Below are 24,203 nucleotides of genomic sequence, written 5' to 3'. Positions count from 1 at the left end.
GTGAAGTAGAATTGGATAAGAGAGGGAATCAGTTCTTTCTTTCCCCTTCTCATGTCTCCAAGAAACTAAGTAACCTTTAATCTCCCTTTTCCAAATATTTAAACTTGATCTTGCAAACTTCACAGATATTTATAACTATGTACATTAGGAAAATGTTTAATTTATAATATAAAAACACATGCATATTTGTCAGCTTAGAACTCAAAATGTTCACTACACTCAAATGAGTGCCTTAGAGCTTTTTACAGTTCAGTAAGATACAGGCCTACAAATCTGTACACACAGACGACTGCTCCCTCTTGGAGCTACCACCAAATTCAAATACTCTTAGTCAGGTTTACAGCATTAGTATTCATCCTACCACATTATTTTTCTATTGTTACACAGATGCTCAGTTGCACATTCTCCGATAGGGACTTGCTGCAGTCACTGGAAGGAAAAGCACAGTCCAAACTGCATTCGTGTAAGCAAATAAGAGACTATGAAAGAAAAAACAACCTACAACAAGAACAGGTATCTGCACACTTACCCTGCAATATCCCGAATCTCTATCAAAATCAGCCTCAGGTGTAACAGTCAGTACACAGGACAGCAAACCCTTGCATTTAACAGGAGGTTTCTGGGAAGCCAGGTTATCTAAAAAGAGTTGAAAAGAGTAATTTTAATACAGGAAGTCACCTATGCTTAATATGAATAGGTTTCACATGAGCTACAGCACAAAGAAAAAACCACAGAAAACAAAAAAAAAACAGTTGCACAATGGGAGACCACCATGATCAGCATGAATAATTTAATCCCCTGAAGGTGACAAATTTGTTACGAAGCACAGAGAGTTAGATGCGAGTAGTAGATACTTAGGGTTTAACAAAGAATTTCTAATACCCAAGATAACCCTCTAATCAAGGATGTGGAGGAGACCAGAAGGAGCACAATCTTTTGCTTAATTAGTTGCTATCAAAGAGAAGATGAGTTCAAGCACTTGCAGAAACAAGTCAATCTAAGATTATTTGAAAGTTTAATAGTGTTCTAGAGTCTCTGGTAACACAGGGATTGCCCGTGAAATCAAAACAATCCCTAGAGATAAATTTAAAGAAATATATCTCATTTTAATGCCCAGAGTAAAATGACTATTCATTAAAGCAAAGCAGTTTTATACCAATATTCTCCATCTCAGATGTAATATATACTGAGGTAATCTTTACGACAGGAAGTGGCAGGTAATCCTGCAAGAACAAACTGCTGCCATTATCTGCAAATCAATACAATTTTTTTTTAAGTGGATGTAACAGTACCTATTGATTTTACGTTTTAGCACCAGAGTTTCAGTTTCTACTAAGAAGATTCTTAGAATGACAAGAGAGCTGCAAACAAGTAATTCAGTTATACAAACTAATTTGAAGTTTACAAGTGCATTTCCCTTGAACAATGCAATCAGGGCTTCCCTCCCATTACCTCAACTTAAACCTTTTTCATTCTATATATAATTTATGTTTTATCTAATTATAATAATTGTGAGGTGGTAAAGTAACACTTACTAAACCTACCTGTAAACTATAGAAGGGTTACCATGCAAAACACCTCCTTGAAAGCTATCTCCCTATGCTGCTAGCGTAGTTACTACAGAATATTTGTATGACTTTTGCTATGTTTAAATAGCTCAACCAAATAATTTACCTTGTGAAATGACCTTACAATCCAAAGAGGTGATGGTAAAGGAACAGGAAATAGAAGCACATGGAAGAACTAAATGACTTATCCAAGGTCACTTGATGGATCAGTCGAGCAATGAGATCCATTTGGTCATGCTTTGTTCCTTTAAGAGAGTTTAATAAAACTGGTAGAATCTTACTGCATTTCTGCAAATGAAGCACACCACAACTTAAGCTTGACTAGCTGACCAAATGGATGCAATGAATGATCTGTAATGAATGATCTGCAATAAGAGCTGGCTGCAAGGCAAGATGTACCATCACACAGAAGGAGGAAAAAAAAAAAAATCAGACCATTATAAAAAAGGTTCAAAGGGATGGGATTAGGGCCAGCTGGCATCCCAAAATTAATCTCATAAAACAAACAAGGCAGCAAGGACAGGTAGCCTGGGAGGAATACAGAGACTGTCTGAGCAGCCAGGGACCAGATTAGGAAAGTTCTGGTGGCTCCAACATAAGAAGGGCTGACCTGCTGGAGTGAGTTCACAGGAGGCTATGAAGATGCTCAGAGTGCTGCAGCACCTCTGTTACGGAGACAAACAGGGAGAGCTGGGCTTGTTCAGACTAGAGGAGAGAAGGCTCTGGGGACACCGTAGAGCAGCCTTCCAATACCTAAAGGGACTGACAAGACATCTGAAGAAGCTGTGGCTGCTCCATCCCTGGCAGTGTTCAAGACCAGGTTGGACAGGGCTTGGAGCAACCTTGTCTTGTGGAACCTGCCCTGCCCGTGGCAGGAGGGTTGAAACTATGATCTCTGAGGTCCCTTTCAACCCAAAACATTCAGCAATCCTACTAAACAGACAAAGCATCTACAATTTTAGTCCTTCATGAATTAAAAACAGAGCCTGTTGTAGCCACTAGCCAGCTGAAGGTTAGTTTTTTTAAAACCTAAACAAGATAATACAAAGGAGCAGCACATGAAAGGTCTGAGGAAGGTACGGATATGCAAACATCTTATCCACATTATCCTCCACCATACAATTCTATGATTCTCATCTTCTCTGTCATACAGAGTTCCTTCCTTCTCCTCATCCTGCTTTGTTTACAGGGTTAGATTCATTTTGGAGTTAAGGCTGTTCAAATAGCTGGTCTACTGATTTATTTAACACTTCTTGAATGCTTTGTAGAGACATTTCAACTGAGTATTTCTAGCTTTTACAACATGACTAAAGAATTTAGCATGGACTGCCTGAAAAAGCTCAAACAAAAATAGAATCTCTTTTTTGTTTTGCTTTTTGTTTGTGGAAAAAGCACTGTTTTCATGAAGCAGTTTATGGAAAGGAAAGAAAAAATCTCAAGGGAGTAATTCTTCCTTTGCATAGTGACTCATCATGTCACAGTTACCCCATCATCTCCAAGGGCAACACTAGGCCAGAGATGCTCTGGGAGATCTCATTAGGGAAACATCCACTTTTCAAAGCCATCTCAGGGCTCTTGTTCCAAACTTCACAGAACAGAGAAAGAGCCTTTGACAGTAAGAAAAAATGTAATTGGTTTCTGATAGGGAAGAAGCCTTGTGACAGTTTTACACGAAGGAAACCTTTTTATTTCCCACCTCAATAATGAAAGACATGAAGAATATTTAAAAAACATATTGCAGACTCTAGATGGCAGTGCCACAGGGAAAGGCAAAACAGCCCTCACAGCTGGATACGGGACATCTGAAGAAAGGAGGATCAGGAAGAAAAAGCAGCAAGAAAAGCAATAATCCCTCACCATGAAAATGATACACAAAGATGGGCTTAGGTTCGAAATCTGAACGTGCAGGCCCAAAGAAGAGGAAAAATTATTTCTTGTGGCAACACAAAGACAGGATTAATGGCCTTTACTGTTTAACATACTGCAATTTACATTATTTACTAGCACTTGGATGGGATTCTCTTCCCCCAATTCAGAAAATCTTGACTGCTTATCAGGAAGGATTTTAATCTTACCAAAATTTTACTGCAGTTGCTATTGAGGGGGAGTGAGCAGAGCAACACCAGCCAGGAAGTTCTGAACCACTGGAATGAGATACTGTAACTGGAAGAGGCAGAAGCACAGCAAGGAGGTTTAAACACCAAAACCAAGAGTGGCCATTTCTCATCATAGTGCACTATTTGCAAAGGTAAAGCCTCAATTCCCAGTATTGATACTTATGAAGTTGAAGGTACCTTACAGAAGCCTGTAGCAGCACCCTCATCTCTCCTTTGGGTGTCTAACCACTTCAATACAGACAGGTCATATATTCTGTACTGTACCTAAGCTTCTAAATTAAATTACTTGAAGCAACCTGATGGAAACCGAGCATATGGTTTAGATATTGCATCCTTATAGTGGCAAGCTTCATGAAGCTCATTCTTCCAGGGTTAAACTAGCAGGAGACCAGACAAAAACATCATATAGTCAGTGTCAGCTCACCTACCTCATCAACATAGGCATCTTCATGAAGGGATGGAATAGTTAGAAGTGTCTTAGGCTCAAAAGACCTGATCAGTGAGAATCAGGTCTGGATGTTTTGGAGAAAGCAGCTAGATCAATCAGAATCATCTGAACTTCAACAGTTCTGGGTTGTAAAAAGTAGAATTACTCTGCAAACAGATACAGTGACAGCACAAGCAACTAACAGAAAGCTCACTAGGCTTTACCTGAATTCAAAAAGAGGTTACCAAAAGGCAAGGATGAGGCCAAAGGATGAGGCCAAAGGATGAGGCCGAGTATGATTTCATATGATGTCAAGTCAGAACCACAATTTTCTTATGCAGCAGGACATCACTTCAGAGTTTCTCTGTTACAGATGAAGTGTCCAAGGGCAATACAGCAGATCAGCTCATCCACCAAGAGCTGCGTAGGGTGAGAGGAGCATATGCAGATTTAAACAGCATCCTCCTGATCTAAAGTAAGGTGAGGAGGAGGCAGCAACATTTGGCAACAATGGACTGCTTCAGAGGTCGCCCAACAGCTCTGAAGCAGAGGCCGCCCAAGAGCCTGCAGCAGAGGCACACAACATGGACCTCAGAGGGGATGCGATACACCCTGTGGCACCTGCCCACGCTGTCTCACTTGTAGTTGAAAAAAAGAAAGGATTAGGCAAGGAAGAAGGATGAAGTCAAGGACATGAGAGAGTTATTGTAGTTTAATTAATCAGGAAAAGTTTAACACAAAAAATATTCTATGAATGCCTGCCTATGCAGACGAGCCATAAATCAACTGTGAAGCACAAAGTGCTTTAAAAATGCCCTTTATAAGCAGCTCTACACTGCAAACATAACCTCCTCCCCATGTCAGGTACCGCAGCTTGGGACAGGGGCTGGAGAAAGCAAATAAAATGCTCAGAGGCACAGCTGGAGCCTTCTCTCTGCAAATCAACAAGGCAAAGGAAAGCAAATCAGAATGGGGAAGTGGAGGGGGGAGAACCGACTGCAATATAAGGTAGAAACACTCACTAGGCAGACCAAGTAGCTGTTTCATAAGCAGTAAAAGAAGGGTGCTTACAGGCAGTGTGTCTGGCAAATCAAAATGAGTCACTCTGCAAACAGCCAAGCTTAGCACAACAGGGAAGCTGTACAGACACAGGATTTAAGTACAGACCAAAGCACCCAAAGCTTTCAGTGCTGCGCAGGTTAGGGACTACTGTTGTGCAGTCCCAGTTATCTTTAGTGCATTTGGATTGGGACTATTCCAGCTCCACAAGGAAAATCTCTATAATGACTGGTGTGACCTGTTGTCCTATCATTGCCAGAAACTGAGCAAGTGGTCTGAGAAGGGAGTAATTACAGATCCCATGAGAAGCTATGTAGTCTCTGAAGCTGGGCGAAGCTGCAGCCAAGATTTGCAGGCTGGGATAGAAAAAATAAAACACAGAGCTGGAACAGGAGGGATGCATCCATTTTCACAGTTCCACTTGACTTTATGGGAAGGAATGACTGCTCTGTACCATGATACATGCAGAATGCTATTGTGTATGTTAACCCTAATCTATTATTTATTACAGAATTTACAGATCTCTCTTTTCCCCAACTGACAACCAGCCAGCTACTAATTTGCAGGCTAGAACACTGCAAGGTCTGCAGACCCCAGAGCATTTACAAGCCAAAAGGATTCTGATATGCTTGGAAAAAGCCCAGCAATGCTGCCAGTCCTCATCATGCTCCATAAGTAAGTATTTATGCTGCAGCCACCAGGATTAAGGAATCACCTGAGAAAAATTACCAAAGAGGATGTCTGCACATGCCTAAAGGGCAAGTTGCTTATATAAATCTTTTAAAAGCAACAAATGACAGCAACACTGGATGTAGTAACAGCTCCAGGTTTGAAATGGTACTGCTGTACTCCTAAGACTACTCCGTATGTTTTACTCAACATTTCCCACAATCACACTAATCTCTCTGAAAACAGGAAACTATTAACACTCTTCATCAAAGACAAGCAGACTGACAGTAACCCTAAGAATATTCTGTGTAATACTTTCTCAGAAGTCCCCCAAACTTGAATGCTGGGCTGTGCTTCAGAGTTAAGCTGGACAAAGGAAAGGGGAGAATCATTTTAGCGCAGGAGCCCCCTGTTCCATCACATCAACACATTAACTCCTCCTACAACAACATATAACTTTTGAGAAAAAAAGTGGGGTTTTGAACTGACTGTGCAGTTTGTATCCCACATGGATAATCACTTCTTTAAAAGGAAGTATACATCAATAATATTCATCAGGAGCTTTATGAGAGCTTGGCAAACATTTCTGACAAAACAAAAAACTCAAACAGAAGGATTATTCATAAAATACTACATCAACAACTCTTTTGACAGACATCTGGATTATACTGCTCTTTAAAAGGGAAAAACAAAGATGTAATTTCAAAGTTTAAATGGAAACAGTGAAATATGCCATTAAAAGTATTCAGATCATAAAGCTATTTTTGCAAGCTCCAATGCAAATGGCAATTATGACAAAGTTTGCCAAGATAACTTACAATCACTTTTTTCCCCAAAAATACTTTTTAAATGATGCAAGATATACAGAGGTTAGTAATGAATTTATAGACCTAGAAGATCAGACAGCCAGCATTAGTAGCTCATCGAGTTTAATTTTTTTCTTCAGATGATGGCCTTTAGTTGATGCTCTAAACGAAGTTAAAGCATACACATCTGCCCACCCAGACAAAACTCCATTGGAAAATAGACAGGCACTTTAGGGGTCCATCCTCAAATAATGTATCCACTGTTCTACTCCTAAACCATGTTAAACATTGAATTGCATTCTTCAGACATTCATTTCTGTGGCGTTCTATAGCAAGACTCACAACCAGATGACTGATGATGCAAACAGGAATTTCTTACTCATTCTAGATTTGTTTAATTTTTATTTTCCTGTAAAAGTTTAAGGAAAGATACTGAGATGCGTGATGTTCAGAAGAGATATGTAAAATATTCTCATGCAAAAAAGAGACTGCTGAAAAGACTGCTTATTCAAATGAATGCAGAGTTCTAATGGATCTGCAATGTTTAGTTCAAAAATGTTCACCTGAATAGTGAGGTTTCTTTGAAGACAAATACATACAGTCTAATAAAAGGGGTAGATTTCCTTAAAGTGGAGTCAGCTTCTTCACAATTCACTGAAGTCCGCTGGCTTTGCTGGAGATGCAATGAAGGTAATAGGCAAGCACATGTGTTGAAAGATCTTTTATTTCTTTATTGAAGCAAAGACTAGCAAAGATACCTTCTTAAATGATTTGAAGGCATTGGGATTAAAAGGCTAGAAAGTTTTAGGACAGCTTGACTAACAGATCTTCTCAAATCTATTGCTTCACTGAAGCAGCTGGAGAGAGTAGCACTCAAAGCACTGAAGCATTTGAGACTGAAAGGACCTCAACTTCTTTGAAATCATGAACCAACTTTCTGCAGTTCAAGGTCTTTTCCAGATTTTTTTCAAAAAAAGTCAATAGAAAAAGCAGAACAGAACAAAACCTGTTGGTTTGCCATTTGCAGATGGTTTTTAATACGAAGTCCTACTCTTCCAGTAAAGACTCACGGACTACCAGGAAGTCAGGTAACATAACCAGCTGCAGGTGATGTGAAGACAGACCATCATGCCCTTTGTAGTGTGGGAGGAGTGCTATTAGGCAGCTGAAGAGCAGAAGGATAGGAACAGGCTGCTGAAGAAGCAAGGCAGTGGCAAAGTACCTGGCTCTTAGACGAGGTCCGTGTCCCTCGTCTTATGTGAAGTCTTGCACAACACAAACCGACAGAGCACAGAACAGGAACTGCACTTGGCTCATGATGTACCAGAGACAGCAGGGGTGAGGGGTAAAACCTAAAAGCTGCCATTTGGGTCTGATGCTGCAAAACGGGAAGGGAGAGGACAGTACCATTTGCTTGGAAAGAACTGCCTGTGCTCAAAAGGGTAAAAGCGCCCATTTTTCCTATGACCTGAACAAACACTGCCATATAGCAAGAGAAGGTAACATCCTTATGCAATATTAAGATACAAAGTAGTATGAAAGTTAAAAACACAGCCAAGGTGATGACACCCACGTAGCGCGGCATGGCCACCAGCATACTGTATCCCAGAAAGTTTGTCAAAGCTACGTCTCTACCTAGAAGAGTTACTCTTTGGGTACAGTGGGATGGAGAGAAGGCACCAATGACCCCACAAATACCACCTTCATTTTCTCTGACTCATTTTGGACTGACAAGCTGCCCATAGGAGGAGAAGCCCTATTCACTTCACAGTGTTATTTACTGACTAGATAATCCTAGCAGTCCCTTTTTGACCTTACTCTGATTCCCTTGCATATTATAAAGACACAGGACTCAATTTCTTGCCATGTTCAGGAAGAAAAAATAAAAACCCCGTCATGATTACTGAATTTCTAAGTGATGCCTTCTGGGTGCTGGTGAAAGGTTTTAGTGATTAATTATTCCTGCTGTCAAGATCTATTTGTTTCTATTATGAATTTTCTTGGCTTTCATTTCTAGACAACACATCTTGCTGTATTTTTGTTCAACAGACTGAAGACACTTCCTTTCTTAATTTCCCACTTAGAAAAGCTAATCAATCCTTTCTTTCTCTTGGATTAGGGTAACGAATGTTTGCAAGAAATCCCGGTGGCCTAAAGGCACATCTTTCCACTCCATAGTCACCATCGCTACTCTTCTACCATCTCTCCCTAACTCATCAACCTCCTTGAGGTGCAGTCAGACCTGAACACAATATTCTGGGAGTGTCTGCAGTATGGTCAGACTCAGATTTAGCACAGCCTCCCTGAAGTTCTTCTATGGATGTGCACAAAGATCACCAACACAGGCAAAAACAGCTTTGTCCTTTCTATAAGCACACACTTTATGCTAACACAGGGGAGGAGCAATAACCCTCTCTCCTCCTCTCCACCAACTTCAGAGGGAGCCTAGGACAACTAGTTTAGAGTAGGACATCAAATTGTAAATGGCTGAAGTTGAGCAAGCTCAATTCCCAATCTTCACACATTGAACTATTTTGTTCTAGTTTTTAACCAAAATGGTGTCACCAAGTCAAATGCCTTGTAGAAGCCATAAATATCAAACTTGCCATCACACTAAAAACACTTAACAGAGACCAGATTAGCTTGACAGCATTCATTTTCTGTAAGATCATGTTGCTTGGCATTAATTATACTTCTCAATCCTGTATCAGCTGTCCCACTTATTATAGCCCAAATCAATATTAGAATAACAAGACTCAAAACGTCACACCTTCGAGGTGCAGATCTTGGACACTTTTCCTAAGCAATGAACCAAATTTCCAAAGCTGACTGCCAGCAGCACACTGGCCTAATGGAGCTCTTAATCTCCTCTCTACACTTCCCAATTACAACACTAAAAAAAGATATTCAGCTTAATTTGTCAACCCCAAAGAAACAGCAGAATAAACAGAGAAGTTACAAAAGATCGCCTTTAGTGGGAAGAGAAGAAAACAAGTGAAGACAGAAGAGGAAGTGTGGGAGATTAGCAGGTTACAGTCAATCAAACTTCTGATTCCATGAGAATAATTAGAAAAAGCAGCAATTCTCTCACAGCAAGATTTTTTTCTCCTAGTGTAAATTGTTGATTCTAGCCCATCTGACCATCACAGATTTCATTCAATTGTGTGATGAGATCATGCTGTTAAAATTGAGATGCTAGATTTAATTTAAGAATTAGGTTATATAAAAACATAGGGTTTAGGCTCTTTACATACAGTGCTAAGAAACTTTTCTCAGTGGGTAGCCTGAGAGCTAACCTTCCCCAAGAGGTGTCAGCACTGCCTGCAACCATCCAAATGCCTGCATATGAGGAGGGAAAACATCTTCCTAGAGGATTCCTATTTTCCTGGAAATTACTTATTTCCAGTTGCATGGTTGGTGGGTGGCACATCAGTACTACCTCCAGCACTTCCCAACTAGCAAGCTTTCTCAATAAGCTTGGTGGACAGCCCCCACACAACTACTCTGAATGAGGAACTATAGCAAGTCATTTAACATTTACTACCATCTTTCTGATGGTTTGGCCATATTTGAAGAGACATGAACATTCCAGGTGAAGAACTTCCCTTCATTGCTTCCCTTGACACACTTGTTTATGGTTCTGACTGAAACACGTGTAACTTCAGCAGTTATACAGATAGCAGAGAACTTGCTTGTGTCTTCACAAACCAGCACTGGTGCCGTCAGGAAGGTATTATTTCTTTAAAAGTCAAATAGCACCCATGGAGAAGACTGCTGTTATTTGTCTTACAGCCCCAGGCAGTGTCCTGCAGCCTGTCATCAAAGGCTTTGAGTAAGACTATCATACACCCATTTATTGACAGGGAACATGCTGACGACAGAGTACGTACAATGATCATGCTCCAGCAGCAGGGATGCTGATGTTTACTTCCTCAGTTTTCTCCTCATGGCCTACGAGTGATGTCAGGATTAGTACAAAAGCCTTCTTCACAGTTCCAGCTCTCTGGTGATGTACTTTTCTGGTGCAAACTTTCCATCTCATCTAACAGCTCCATTCAAATTCTCCTCACTCATTGCCTTCTCTTATGGTCCTCATTCGTCATATGCATAATTCAAAGACTCTTAATAGACTGACTGCCTTCATGTGATTAGTCCAGACAACTGCCTATTTCTAGACCACTTCCACAAGCTGCACAACCTGAATGCCATGCTACAGGCACGCACTGTTGAGGAAAAGGTCTATCAAAATCATTTTGCTGTGCTGTATGGCTTCTGCAATGACTCAGATCCAGAGATGTGCAAGGCCTGAGCAAAATAATGAAATTTTGTAGCAGTCCAGGACAAATCAATTGAAAATGTCCATGCTCCAAAGAACTTCAAATATGTCGGTCTCTCATGACCCATCAAATAGGGAAATCAAGTTACCAGTATGAAAGGAAATGCTGATTGTCTCATGTTTAACGAACTCTTCCCTCTTCTGCACCAAATCCCACTGGGTGCATCATCAAATTAGTTATTAACTTCTGACTACATTACTGCAATTCTCATGGAAACACGGATATGACCTAACCCCCAACAGGAAAATGTCAATTTATCTTTGGTATCTCATGCATGGAGGATACAGTTTGGCACTGGGCCCTCACTCAGCTGTAGGTAGTGTGTGCACACCTCTCCTTCAAAGAAAGGCAATACTGTTTCAATTTCTAGAACTGTGGTTGAAAATAAATGGCCATTTTAATCAAAATGTCAGGAATAGCACAGGACCTTAATCTATACCTCAGTCTATACAGGTCTCTGTTCAGCACAATACACACAGCTCACCTGTTTCTTTGGACTCTTTCTCCCAAACTACAATAGACAGCCCAAGAATTAATCTTTGTGATTGCAAAGGTAACTTCTCACCATGAGAACAGTCTGGCCATGGGTTACTAATGAGAGTCCTGATCAAGTGCACATTCAGTCCAAATAATTTGCTAAAAAGTTATCCTCCTATAGGCCATATAAATACATAATACATCTACATTAACCTGTGTGACACTGAGGCAGCCTTTCCAGCAATCTGGCCTACTTTATCTCCAATACCTCTTATACCTCATTTGAGTGAGTGAGCACACATTTTAAATAATGATGAGAGACTCCAATTTTCACATTTTCATGGATGCAGTGTCAAATCTATTTGTAATAGGATCATCTATTATCTGTCAGTACTGAGCAAACTAGGTGAGAAAATAATGGTTAGTAGTATATTATCTGGAATCCTGATGAAAATTAGCACAAGGCAAGTGGAGCTGTTGACAACAAAAATGTTAACTGTTGATTGCTTAATGCAGCCTGCCTTTACTTATTTCTAATGTGAGATCAGAAGTTGTTGTTTTGTTGGTGGGCTTTTTTTGTTGTTGCTGTTGTCCAAAAAAAGTTAATTTCCTCCACCCATTCAATTTTAAACATGGAATATTTAATCCACTGAAGCTGGGAGTTTCACCGATTTTACCCTGATTTTATGGCTTCCATGTAAATAGATATGCTACCCTTTACCTGAACACTATACAGGTTACAGGAGGAACTGGAAGGCTGGCAAATCTCTTGTTTTCCACCACAGGGTTTTCCCACCTTCCAAAGAAAGAAGCTTTTCCTTCTTGGAGAATAAGAATCTGCATATACGTATGTGTATATACACTGGGGATTAGTAATACAACCACAGTCTGAAATTAGATGAAGGAAATACTTGATGGTAAGGATGCCACCTCTCCATAATTTTCTTGGTCTCTTATCCCTTTTTCACTTCCCAAACTGTGAGTTTCAGATCACTGCTGTAGCAAGAGGATGCCTTATCTATTAACCACTGTCACATCTTGCCAAACCTGTCCTGATACAATGGACAGCACAAGGCTTTGGCAGTAGAAGCCTTCAGTGCCACTGCTGAAAGCAATACTGGAAAAGCTGCTGTGTGCCAACACAGACTGAGGAACTAAGATTTGTTTCACCAGATCCACCCAAAACCTGTGATGGCCAAGGGAAAGAGGATGAGGAATCAACACTGAGGGGGAGGACAGATCTGCTGACGTTACACATTATGACAGTGGAAACAGTATCTGAATACACCCCCACAGGCTTTTATTTGGCTTGCTCACATCATTTTCATGGGTGGGGAAGGGGGGAAGTAACTAAAAATAACTAGATATGAAATGGAAACATACTTTGGAACTGATACAGAATTTTAATGGAATGTTGTTTGTCAGGCTCACTAAAATGATCCTTTGATTTATGGAATAAATACTTTTATTCTTAGTTGCTATAAATTAAATAATTTTAGATGTCCACTAAATGGAAATACTCTTACAAGAGAGTAAAATGTTACTTTCCCTTAAGAAAGAATAATGAAATTTATGGTAAATTGTATTAAAATGAGTACTTCTCAGTTATATGGGATTAAAATGTAGTAATTTTAAATTTAACTTAAAAACCAGAGTATTAAAACTTAGGTTTAATGTAAGGGTTTAAACAGTCTAAGGTTTAAAGAAAATGTTAAATGACACGAGCAAATTCTCTTCATGATATGCGTAAGAAGATAATAGCTTGAAATTATACAAGAAACATTCATGGAAGATCTTCTTTCCATGCAAGATCAAGTCAAACATGTTTGTGTATTTAAACAGTATAATTGCTTAATAATTGCTTAAGTGTTAACTATTTTTATCTTTTCCTTCTGTTACCTTTTCCAAGAAGTCAGATTTTTCAGCCGTTTCTGTCTAGAATTACATTTTTTTCTTTGTTTCAACATAGCCAGAAGTTACTCAGAAAATTATTTTCTTTACTGGGACCAAGTCACTGCAAATAAGACCAAGAAAAGTTAATTTCTCAGTCACAGGCTGGAAGGAGAGAATCAAGTGGAAGAGAAAGGTATTACAGATTAATATTATAGCCTTATAGGCATGGGGCCATGTAACAACCAGTTTAGGTCCTAGAAGTTCATGCACATGTTTTTTAAAAATCTCATTACAACATTTAAGTACATGGACCACTGAAATTTGCATACGTGTAATTCTCCTTGAAATCAATCTGACAAACTCTAAAGCCTAGATTACCTAGGTAATGGGGTAGATCATAACTAAAGGAGGACTTTAGTATCCAACGCAGTTTTGGCAAGCCCTATGAGCTTACATTCATGGTATTAACAATTTAAAGGCCACTTTTGCGGGGGTTTTTCCTCTACTTGGCCTGAAAGCTTTCAAGACTGTTGTGTTTCCATACACACCAGAACTGTGCTAGTCAGAGTAGTGAGGCTGCAATATGGCTCTGCAATCTAGAAACTAAATGAAGCAGCACCCAAACACTGCCAAGGATCCACTTTAGTTTGCTCTGAGTAAGACATCAAAAACATAAAAAAAGGCCGTGTAAGATACTGCCTATAGGTAGGAGACACATGAGAAACCAGGGAGCACTACAGTTCTCATCCCTCTCAGAGATATCCCTGAAGCAGGGCCCAGACCCTGGCCTGTAATCTGGTGCCATAACCGCCAAGTCCTATGAGTCATAGCCACCAGTTCTGGCTCACTCTGCATCTCTCCCATCTCTACCCAAAACAAGGAGCTTCACTGATTATAGGTGTTCAGAGAAACAGACAAATAGCAAAGTATAGCTTGCCATGAATTAATCAATATGTTAAGAAATTAATAAAGCTACAATATTTATTAAAGAATATAAAGCTTTAAAACCTAACAGTGTGCACAGATGAGCATATTATTTTGATTAGCAAAGAGTGGTATAAATTTAAGGTATTTAGTTGCAAGTTGTAAAATTTCAATTATTAGTAACTGGCTAATATTACGGAAATAAGTGGTATGCAATACAGAACAAAATAAATAAATTACTTAAATGAGTATTCCTTGGTTTAAACTCTAAATAATTTAAATCCTAACTGCAGTCACTTTGATTTAGAGCATTTCACCCTAACATATACTTGGAGTAAAAACAGAAACATGGAGTAAATTACCTCTGAAATAACTGGGTATATCAGGACAGAGTCAGAATGGAGCTACACTAGAGAAGAGAAACACTTTAAGAAACTATCAAGGCAAAGGAGAAAATGTTGGACAGCATGTCAATGAGAAGCAGCTTCATACAAAGAGGCACAGGAGCACCTTAATCAGAGGAGCAAGGGAGGGAAGGAGAGATGCCTCCAGATGAGTTGGCACTGGAGCGCAAGTGGCCTGTGTCAAATTCTTGGGGTTCATCACCCTCCTAAGGACCTGCCTGAAAGGAACCAAATGTGCTTTTGCTCAGTGCACACCACAACTGACAGGTAAAAGGAAGTATGCACCTTTATTTTGAAGGTTTACATGAATGCTTAATGGGCCAGAAAAACCACCATTACTGGAGTTTTGCATTATTCAGTAATTTCTCTAATTATAAAGTGGCTTCAAGCACTGCTATTGTTGCAGCCAGTCCTTTCCTATTAGGGCCCATTGTTTAAGAAGCTTTGTGTGAGCACTGAGAACCCCCACACACCAAAGTGAGCATCTCCAAAGTGTCACTTCCATCCAACCATCATTCCTCCACCAGGTAAATCGTGCATTATCTAGCTGACCTCTCCTTAATTTATAATACCTCTATGTCATAAACCAATTATCAGCATTTGACACAAGCAGCACTCGCTAGTTTGAAAGGCAATTAAAATTTAGGAGCTGTCTCTTGCAACAAAAAACACATTCACAGAAGTAGCGCCATAGAAAAGTTGTGGCATGTAAACCATCAGTCTAATTCTGCCTCTATCAATCATGGTAGGTCTTGCTGAATAGGCATGCGCAGGCGAGCAAACACCAACGTTTACGAGGTGCAGCTGGTGGCACTTACGTTAACAGCAAAAGCAGCATCAGTTAAATTAACGTTCTTCTTTCTTTCATTGCTCATTATGGTTTGACAGACATACCCGCAGTCCACATAAATGACTTAGAACAAGAGAGCTGTCTAGCATCCTGCCATGAAACAAGACCACCTAATGGGAGCAGCCACTGTAATTAAAACTCTAGAAACCAAGATTTATACCATTTTAAGGATGCTGTGGTGGGTATTATGACCTACTTTAAGTTTATTAAAGGAATCGTGAAAGCCCGAGCTGTTACTCAAGTGAACATTAAGAGCCTACCGTTCATGATATTTGTCCGATAAAAGGGACTCAAGCGTTCTTTTGATCTAGGAATCATTTGTGTTGTTTCAGGTTTGGAGATGCAGGGGGAGAGGAAAGAAAAAGATATTACTTAAGTATTAACTAATCAGCTTCCTCGGGAGAACGCTCTCCCTAAGTCTTACTCATTCAAGTCCACATGATTCTCTTTGATGGGGAATTGCAGCAACTGGTTCTGCTTAAAAATTTACGGCCATGTTTAATCTCTTGGATCAAGAAAAGTTAATTTCATCAATTTCATGGAACTGTGTCAGAAATGAATACAGTACCAAAAAGGGGGTGAAACCCCACCAGTATTTTATAAAAGCACCTCCAAAGCCTCTGAATTAGACCTGACCAAGTAACAGAATCATCTCAGGTTTATTAAGGAGGAATTAACATTAACAGCAGAAAAATTATGTTTGAAATAATAAAAACCACATGGGCCTGTATTTATACAACACCTTTGAAACACTGTGCAAATGAGTCTTAATACTCTTAGTTATTAAGCACAGATTAGATCATGAAAGATGATTCAGCGTTTGCAGAAGGTGGGAACACACACCAGGGAACATGGCCCATGGCAGTGCAGTTCCCCTGCTCCCAGCTGGCATACAGCACCTCAAAGCATCCCAGAAGGTGGGATGCTGGGCAGGCAGGAGTCCTGCTTCAGCCTGGGAACTCCTGCAGAAAGGAACCAATCCTAAAATGTGGCTCTCTGTGGGGAGGTAAAACAATCATGTCAGCTTCCCAGGCGTGCTCTCCCTACCAGTTTTTTCTTCGTTTCATCTCCTTTCCCCTCTGCCAAGAGCAATAAAAAAGGGGTAGCTGCTTTTACCTCTTCCCCTTAAGCAGTTCAAAAGCATCATTCCCCTTCTGCTCAATGGTTCAGTGGATAAAGCACCTGCCTTAAACACAGACATCTGTGGTTCAACCCCATCCCCTGTCTGAGACCTGAAATCCCACCTTCAGTCTCCATGAGGCAGCTATAAGCACCAAGCTAGCAAGGCATAGTTTTGGACGGGAGCCTGCATGCACGACCCTTTCCACCTCTCCCAGTGGGGTAGCTCTTTACTCCCTGCTGTGACACAAAAGGAAGGCAGGCCTGATCCTCACCACTGCACTTCCTTACGGAGCAGAAAACAGCTCTGCCGTCTCATATCATATATCTGTATGTACATACACATGCTTGTAAGCTCCAGGCGTCCAAAAAACCAAACCAAAACATCAAGAAGGCTCTTCACCTTAATACATATATTATACCAGTCAACAGAATTTAGGAAGTCCCAACTCTCTGGTACAGTGTAGTTCCCACCTACATACCCAAATTCTTTTCCCAAGAGAAGTGTTCCAGGCCAGGCTGAATGGGGTTTTGAGCAACCTAGTCTAGTGGAAGGCATTCCTGACCACGTCTGGGGATTGGAACTGGATGATCTTTAAGGTCCCTTCCAACTCTAATAATTTCGTTATTCTATAATTGTATGATTTCTGTCCATCCTGCCTCCAGATGGACACATGCCTCCACACCAGGGAAAACCCTCTGCTCAAACCCTGCCCAGGAGCATGCAATGATCACGCAAATGACAGTTACACTCGAGCCTGAGCCCTGGCCCTATTTGTTTACCAGTATAGATGTATCCACACAGATTGAGGTAAAATTAAAATCACAGCATTTAAAACAATGTCAGATATACAGAGCCTAAAGTGGAAAACACCTGGATGTCCTAACCCACATCTGGGACTTCAGCCTATGCTTTAACTGGCAACTTAATGGAGCCAGTACTGAGGGAGAATCAAAAACTCTGTTGTGATGAGTTGCTCTATTTCATGTGATGTATCCCCACTTTTTGCCAGCTGTACAAGCTAGAGAAGTGAGTTAGATGACCCCATTGTTCTTGCCCACTCCCTGCAAGCCTGGGGGCTTGCTGCTCATCACCCATTAAGACCGTTTGACAACAACCAGCTTCTGACACAGAGGGCTGAGCAAAACTCCCCTCAGGAACTAGTTAGCACTGATGTTGTTTTCTTCCTTGGTATCTCCAAACAGCTGGGCAAAGGGTCTGGTTGCCCCAAGGAGACACAGGCAGCATCTCCCCAGCACCTTCATCCAAGAACCACACTTGCATCCTGCCAGGGTGGCAGCCTTTTACATCCACATGGGACTCCTGGACAATCTCCACCTGAGAAATATACAAGCTAATTCACCAATAAAAGGGCTTCCCAAGAAGTTTAGCGGGTGCTAGGAAGTTTCTTACAATATTCACCTGAGGGCTGCAAACAAAACAGATCTAGAGCTATTCGATCCCACTTGTTACACTGAAATCTCAGCACTATCAGGGTGCTCTCCATCTGTTTCATTATTTTGCTGTGGTTTTTTCTCTTGTCTTCCCATCCCCCCCCCCCTTAAGAGAGAGTTAAGAACTACTTAAGCTGAACAACTGACAACTGCACTCCTATCTCCTTCAGCCAGAACAGATACACTCTGCTTCCTAAAAGCACATTTACTTGGAACACTGCTGAGACATGTGGGTGCATTTTACTGTCGGTCAGAAGACTGAGCACAGGGGCAGATATGCAAACTCTGGATATTCAAGTTTTTTGCAGACAACACATGGAAATTTCAGGGGGCATGTACCAAGAAAAAAAAACAAACCAATTATTTTCTTTTTCTCCCTACCTCCTCTAAAACTCTGCCTTGTTGGCATCTTAGAAGCTCATGGAGATAATACCACAGACAAGAAACTCATATTAAGTCAATTCAGTTCTATTAGTAAAATTAAGATAGTCCAAACTGAGTGGTGGGGTGGGTGGTAGGGAACAAACAGAACACATACTGATTTGTTAAATCACTTCATTGTTTCTGGTGCCATAGGTCCTGAACTGAAGTTCACAAACAGAAAACATGCTTTTCACTGATTGTAAGGAATGTTGGATTCAGCTTTTTCAGTCATTTGCTGCTTCCGGAAGAGCTGATGGGAAGAACCTCAGTACCCACTTCACAGATATTTACATAGCTGATTTAATAACTCAAGTTCTAATCAAGCCATCAACTGATTAAGGCTACAAAGACCCTACATCAAGCAAGCTTTATTTCTTATAAAAAAATCTTACCTGCAGTGTCAACTCAGCTTGTGCCTTCCTTTCGTTACAACTGTAGATCACTGCTGTTTAACAGGGGTGAAAGCTTCTGCATTTAAGTTTTCCAGGTTACTTAATTTAGGGAAATTTACGCCCAACAAAACACGTTACAGCTTCTCACAGAGCCGAAGTACTTGATACCTACACACAGAACATGAATCAGCTATTCAAACTGAACCCTTGTAAACTAAGAGGCAAAGCTTATGTGCAAAGCAGCACGCACACTTTTTTTTATAAACCAGGTGCAAGCTTGTGAAAATGTGTTATCTTGTTGCTAATAGCGATCACCGACTGGGATTTGATAAAAGGACAACTAGGCTTAGCCTACTTCAGAAAGGGACTCATTAAAAAAAAAACAGAAGAAAAGAAAAAGCACTCAGTGTAACAAACAACAAGAGATTATCCCCTGCAGCACAGTCTCCATCTGTGATTACAGGCATTACAAGTAATACGTAACACTGTCCAAGATCCCAAGGAAAGGTGGAGGGACATTGCTTACGGGTGTTTTTATCACTTCAATCCCACGCCACATAAATAAAAAATGTCCAAATAACACTCATGTTGCATTTAGAAGACATACTTTTTTTATATATACATATATTACATATATATAGTTAAATGTATAGTTACAGACATAGGAGGAAAGCCAAGAAGCCTACACATGGTAAGAGACTAAAGATTACAGATCAACATGCCACACTACATAATAAGTCAAGTACCATTCTGGCCTTCTTATACAGACAAATTTGACAACTGCAATAGGAAAAATTACTTCCATGTAGCACACAAAACTGGATCTAAAAAAAGTTAAGAACAATTTCGTAATAATTGCAACTCTCAGAAGTACATTTTGTGTATAAAAAAAAAATGGGAAAACACCCATGGAAAAGTAGAGAAAGCTACCATTTGAAGTTTAGTATCTTCTGGGACAGTGGTCTGTTCCTTAGGGTCTGCATGTAGACATGGCAGAAGAGACTTGAGAACATCACAGGAACCCTGTGAGCAAGAGTTGCAACTTTTTCCAACACAGGTTAAGCCAAGACAAGCAGGCTGAAAAGAGCAAGGATCACTCGAAAAGCAAGTCAATCTCTGTGCTACAGACCCACTGACTTCCCAGTTACCCTCAGCAATGAACTGCAGACTTAACAAGCAGAGGTACCCAAGCAGGGCAGTTAATACACCAAACAAGGTTGTCACCACAACTATACATGAAAAGTATGTCTCAAAAATTGATCTCTAGCACAGCTCTTACAAGCCAGCTCTGCCCACGGACATGCAGGAGCAGCTGGAGATGGCTACTATGTTCTGCCATGTGTAATAGTTACTTGCCAAATAATGGTTTAATCTCCACTGCACTTCGCAAGCCTCTCCTTGCCTAGGCCAGTCAAATCCCCTTTGATGACCTCTCAGACTAGGCTGGCTGGACTGACTGACAAAATTGGGTACTGGAGTGCTCCTATCTTCCCTGTTACCAGCAGCACAGCACCACACAGCTGGGGAAAGCATAGAGGAGTGGCAGTTAACATATTCCAAATGCAACAGCAATTTCTAAAATGAATGATCTCCACCAGCTACAATTATAGCTCTCTGGGATACTAGAAATGAGCAAGGTCAAAAGCTATACAAGTAACAGAGAAAACAGATGAACATGTTCTCGAAATCCACAGCTTATGTTGATGTTGAAGAGTGGATTAAAAGATACAACTAAATATAAGAATTTGTCATAGACATGATGAACCAAGATGGGAAAATGGTTCTTCTTCCATGCAGAAATACAGCGTTAAATTAGTATTTCTAATGCTGAAAAAGTGCTGAAGGACTGGAAGCCAATTAACAGCCAACTTCTGCAAGCTGCATTTCAAATGTGATACAGGAAAATGACAATCATGGGATACTGCACACCAGCAGGCAACTGTGCTGCTGAACTCCCAGCTCGCTACAAACTGTGACAGTGTCCTCAGCCATGACATCTGTTTGCATTGGAGAGCCCCAACAACAATCAAAAAGAAGAATAAAATTGCTAAGTGGGCTTGGAAGCAAATAAATAAATAAGAATAATAAAGAGTCAGGTGGCAAAAGACTGACAGAATCACTCTGGGGTTTCTTGTTGGTAGAATATTCATTCCACTAGTAAGATATCTACCCACAGATCAGATTAAAAACCTGTCTACTGGAATGAAAACGCAGCTCAACTTATTCAGGATATTAAAGCGTGTAGTGCGGCTGACATCTGATCCAATCATTTTTCATGCAAAGCAAGAACAAAACCCAAACTTCAAAAAGGCGAAACAAAAGTGCTGAGAAAAATCCATGTTGGAGGACTAAACTCTGGCAATTTCAGATCAGTATCAACAAAAGATTTTACGGACTGTAAGATGCTCATCCAACACAATTCAAAATTGACATGTTATAGGCTATACACCAACCGCTTCCCACAATGGAGGGTGATTTTGGAGATGCAGAAATCAGAGATGGGATATTCTCTGTAGGAAAGATAATACAACAGATTAAACTTCGCACACACACTTCAGAGAAATAAACAGCTGACTTTAGGAATAAAATGAAAAGGAAAAAAACAATCTGAAAATAAGAATTATGTAGTTAACGATACTAAAGTGGTATTTTTTGCAAGAAGCTAAAATAAAACACCTTCTAAGTTCAGGGGCCTGACCAAGAAAGCTGCTATCACCTACAGACAAAGTACAAGCCTGCACCAAAAGAGTGTACCAGGAGGACACCTACAAACTCTGGAGAGGTGCTAAGCAGCCTAACTATTAAAAAACTTTAACAGAGAAATTGAGCAGTCATGGCTAAGCTGCTTAATTCACACCACAGACAATGGCACGAAAGATAATCTAACAGCAGTTTAGGGGAAACCTGCCAGTGAAAACCAGCCAGGAGAGTGTTGAAATTCTAGGATAAGCAGATGACTGAAAAAAAAAAAAATTCCCCAAATTCTTCCAGACTTGGAAAATCACACAGCAGAAAACCATAAAAATTCAGTTATACTCAAAATATCAGATGAACATTACTTCAAGAGACATCATGCTCCTTCCAACAAGGAAGTTTGCTCCAGCATTTTCTTTACCATGGGAAAAGGAAGCAGCCAACCCGTAGTTAACCCACAGTCTTCCAGCTCAAAATCTACCAATAGCATGTCACTAAGAAAATGCCATCCCAGTCTCTTTTCCTTAACCACAGGGGGATGATAAAACCCCTCCATGCTACCCTCACAGAAACCTTCCATGTTGCCACATGGAACAGAAGTAAACCACCACCATTTACATGTATCCTGCACGGTGAAACTAAACTCAAATTTGAACAGTTTCAGAACAGCTCCCAACACCAAAGACCATCATCCAAGAAACCCCAACAGCCTCTCCTCCCACTAGAAAGGCACTATTACCACAGACCTCACTCCAAAATGCATAAGTTACCCACTACTTTTCATGTACTAACACACCGAGTGAGACACTGGCACAGGTTGCCCAGAGAAGCTGTGGCGGCCCAATACCTGGCAGTGTTCAAGATCAGGCTGGACATGGCTTGGAGCAACCTGGTCTAGTGGAAGGTGTCCCTGCCCACAGCAGGGGGTTTGAACTGGATGGTCTTTAAGGTCCCTTCCAACCCAAACTACTGTGTGATTCTGATCAGAAGAATGTAATTTGCTGATGAACATTTCTTCTCAAATTAGTAGTAACTCAGCTAACTCAGTACAAGCAAAGACTGAAGTGTGCAGGGGAGGGGATCCCATCCAGCGTTCAGTATTAACATGATTTTTGGGTTTTGTTTTTTTTTTAAATATTAACTGGCTGTAAAACCCAAGGCTCAACAGTCCCAAGTTGTAAGAAGGGAGAAGAATATACAGACATGAACAATTCTCTCAACTAAACAAGAAAAAACAAACCCTTGGAGCACTGACAGGATACATGCTGGCATGACCTGGTCCCTGGAGGAGGGGTAAGGGAGATGACTTGAAAGTTATTTACAACCTACTGTCTGCCAATGAAAACAAAATCTGAAATGGCAGCTGGACACTGGAATACCTTCAAAACAAATCCTCTGGGAAGGACCAAGTATTTAAATAAGTTAAGTCAAAGAATAAACAACAGTCATCAAAATTAAGGTTTCCCAAGAAAACATGAAAATATTTCAAATCTGTCATACTTATGAGGCCAAAACATAGAATCACAGAATGCTCTGCCAACATCTACATGGATAGTTAAGCCACTGGAGAAAAATGTAGAAAACACTGAAAAAACAATAATCCTGGGGAATCTGAGAGGTGGCCATTAGTTGATAAATAAGTGATACTAGATCACATCAAAGACTGCTGGCCCTGACAGCATAGGAAAGAAACATGCTTAGATAACCTGGAAAGTATGGCACTAGATTCAGATCAGAAAGAGGCTTCTAGAGCTTCAGGTATGTGGTAGGTTTCTGGTTCCTTTCTCCATGCATTTGATGTGTTCATCCAGGGGAACAATGGCCTTTGGGACCTTGGGCAGTGCCTAGGACAGCTGGACCGACAGTGTTGGTTGCTGTTCCTAACTGCCCTTCTGATATACATCAAAATACCATCCCTTTGAGAAAAATAAGAGCAGTAGAATCCAGTATCTACAGGTCATGCTCACGCTGGAGGAGAAACTAAGAGTGAATACTTTTTAAACTAACTTATTTTGAGCTGTCAACAACAGGGAAAACAAAGTGCATTCCTTTGCTTCCAGAAACTTCATTTCATAATTAGTGAGCACACACCAGATCAAATTACACAACTTTATTTTAAGAACTAATGAAACTCCTGATGTTTCCAAGGGCCATTCTACTTCTCACCAGCACAGTCTTTGCCAAAACATAATTTTGTTTTCATATTCATATAAGAATATCTTTCATTTTGAAAACATCCTGGGCCATTTCCTTACTAAATAGAAGATGCTGTGATCAGATAACACCTCTCATCACTGAGCTATACCAAGTGGTGAACGAGAAGGGCAGATTGCTCAGTGAAATTACAGACTGCTATGTCAGAAGACAGTCAGTTGTAAGGAAGTGTGAGCTCTCATACCTTTCAGATATTGGTTACACTATTTTTTTGGGATAACAGACCAACAGCAAAACATTTTATTTTCTGCTTTAACCCACATCACACCTTTCCCCTTTTTTCCCTTCCATTCTTCCTGTGCCATGGCCAAACTGGAAGGCTGGGGCTGAAGTGCTGGAAGGTGCATCCTGCACCTGCGCAGAGCCCAGCAGCTC

At 40.5% G+C, this 24,203-nt stretch overlaps 1 protein-coding gene across 3 annotated transcripts in view; it reads right to left on the bottom strand.

The window, feature by feature from the left end:
- Window positions 1-24,203, bottom strand: part of KLHL29 (kelch like family member 29) — a 403,241-nt gene that overhangs the window by 335,763 nt on the left and 43,275 nt on the right. For 2 of the 3 annotated variants that reach the window (XM_061460941.1, XM_061460944.1), the window contains exon 2: window positions 530-636. The exons of the other annotated variant lie outside the window; for it this stretch is intronic. The gene's annotated coding sequence lies outside the window, so the exon portion shown is untranslated. The remainder of the gene's footprint in view (window positions 1-529; window positions 637-24,203) is intronic. 3 annotated transcript variants of the gene reach the window in all.

Source organism: Pezoporus flaviventris, unplaced genomic scaffold (genome assembly GCF_033815535.1).
Source record: "Pezoporus flaviventris isolate CSIRO_AGI_PZ_B2104156 unplaced genomic scaffold, CSIRO_AGI_Pfla_v1 ptg000031l, whole genome shotgun sequence".
In the NCBI taxonomy this organism is placed as follows: domain Eukaryota; kingdom Metazoa; phylum Chordata; class Aves; order Psittaciformes; family Psittacidae; genus Pezoporus; species Pezoporus flaviventris.
Note: the sequence above shows the minus strand (reverse complement) of the source record. Positions and strands in the feature narration are given on the sequence as shown.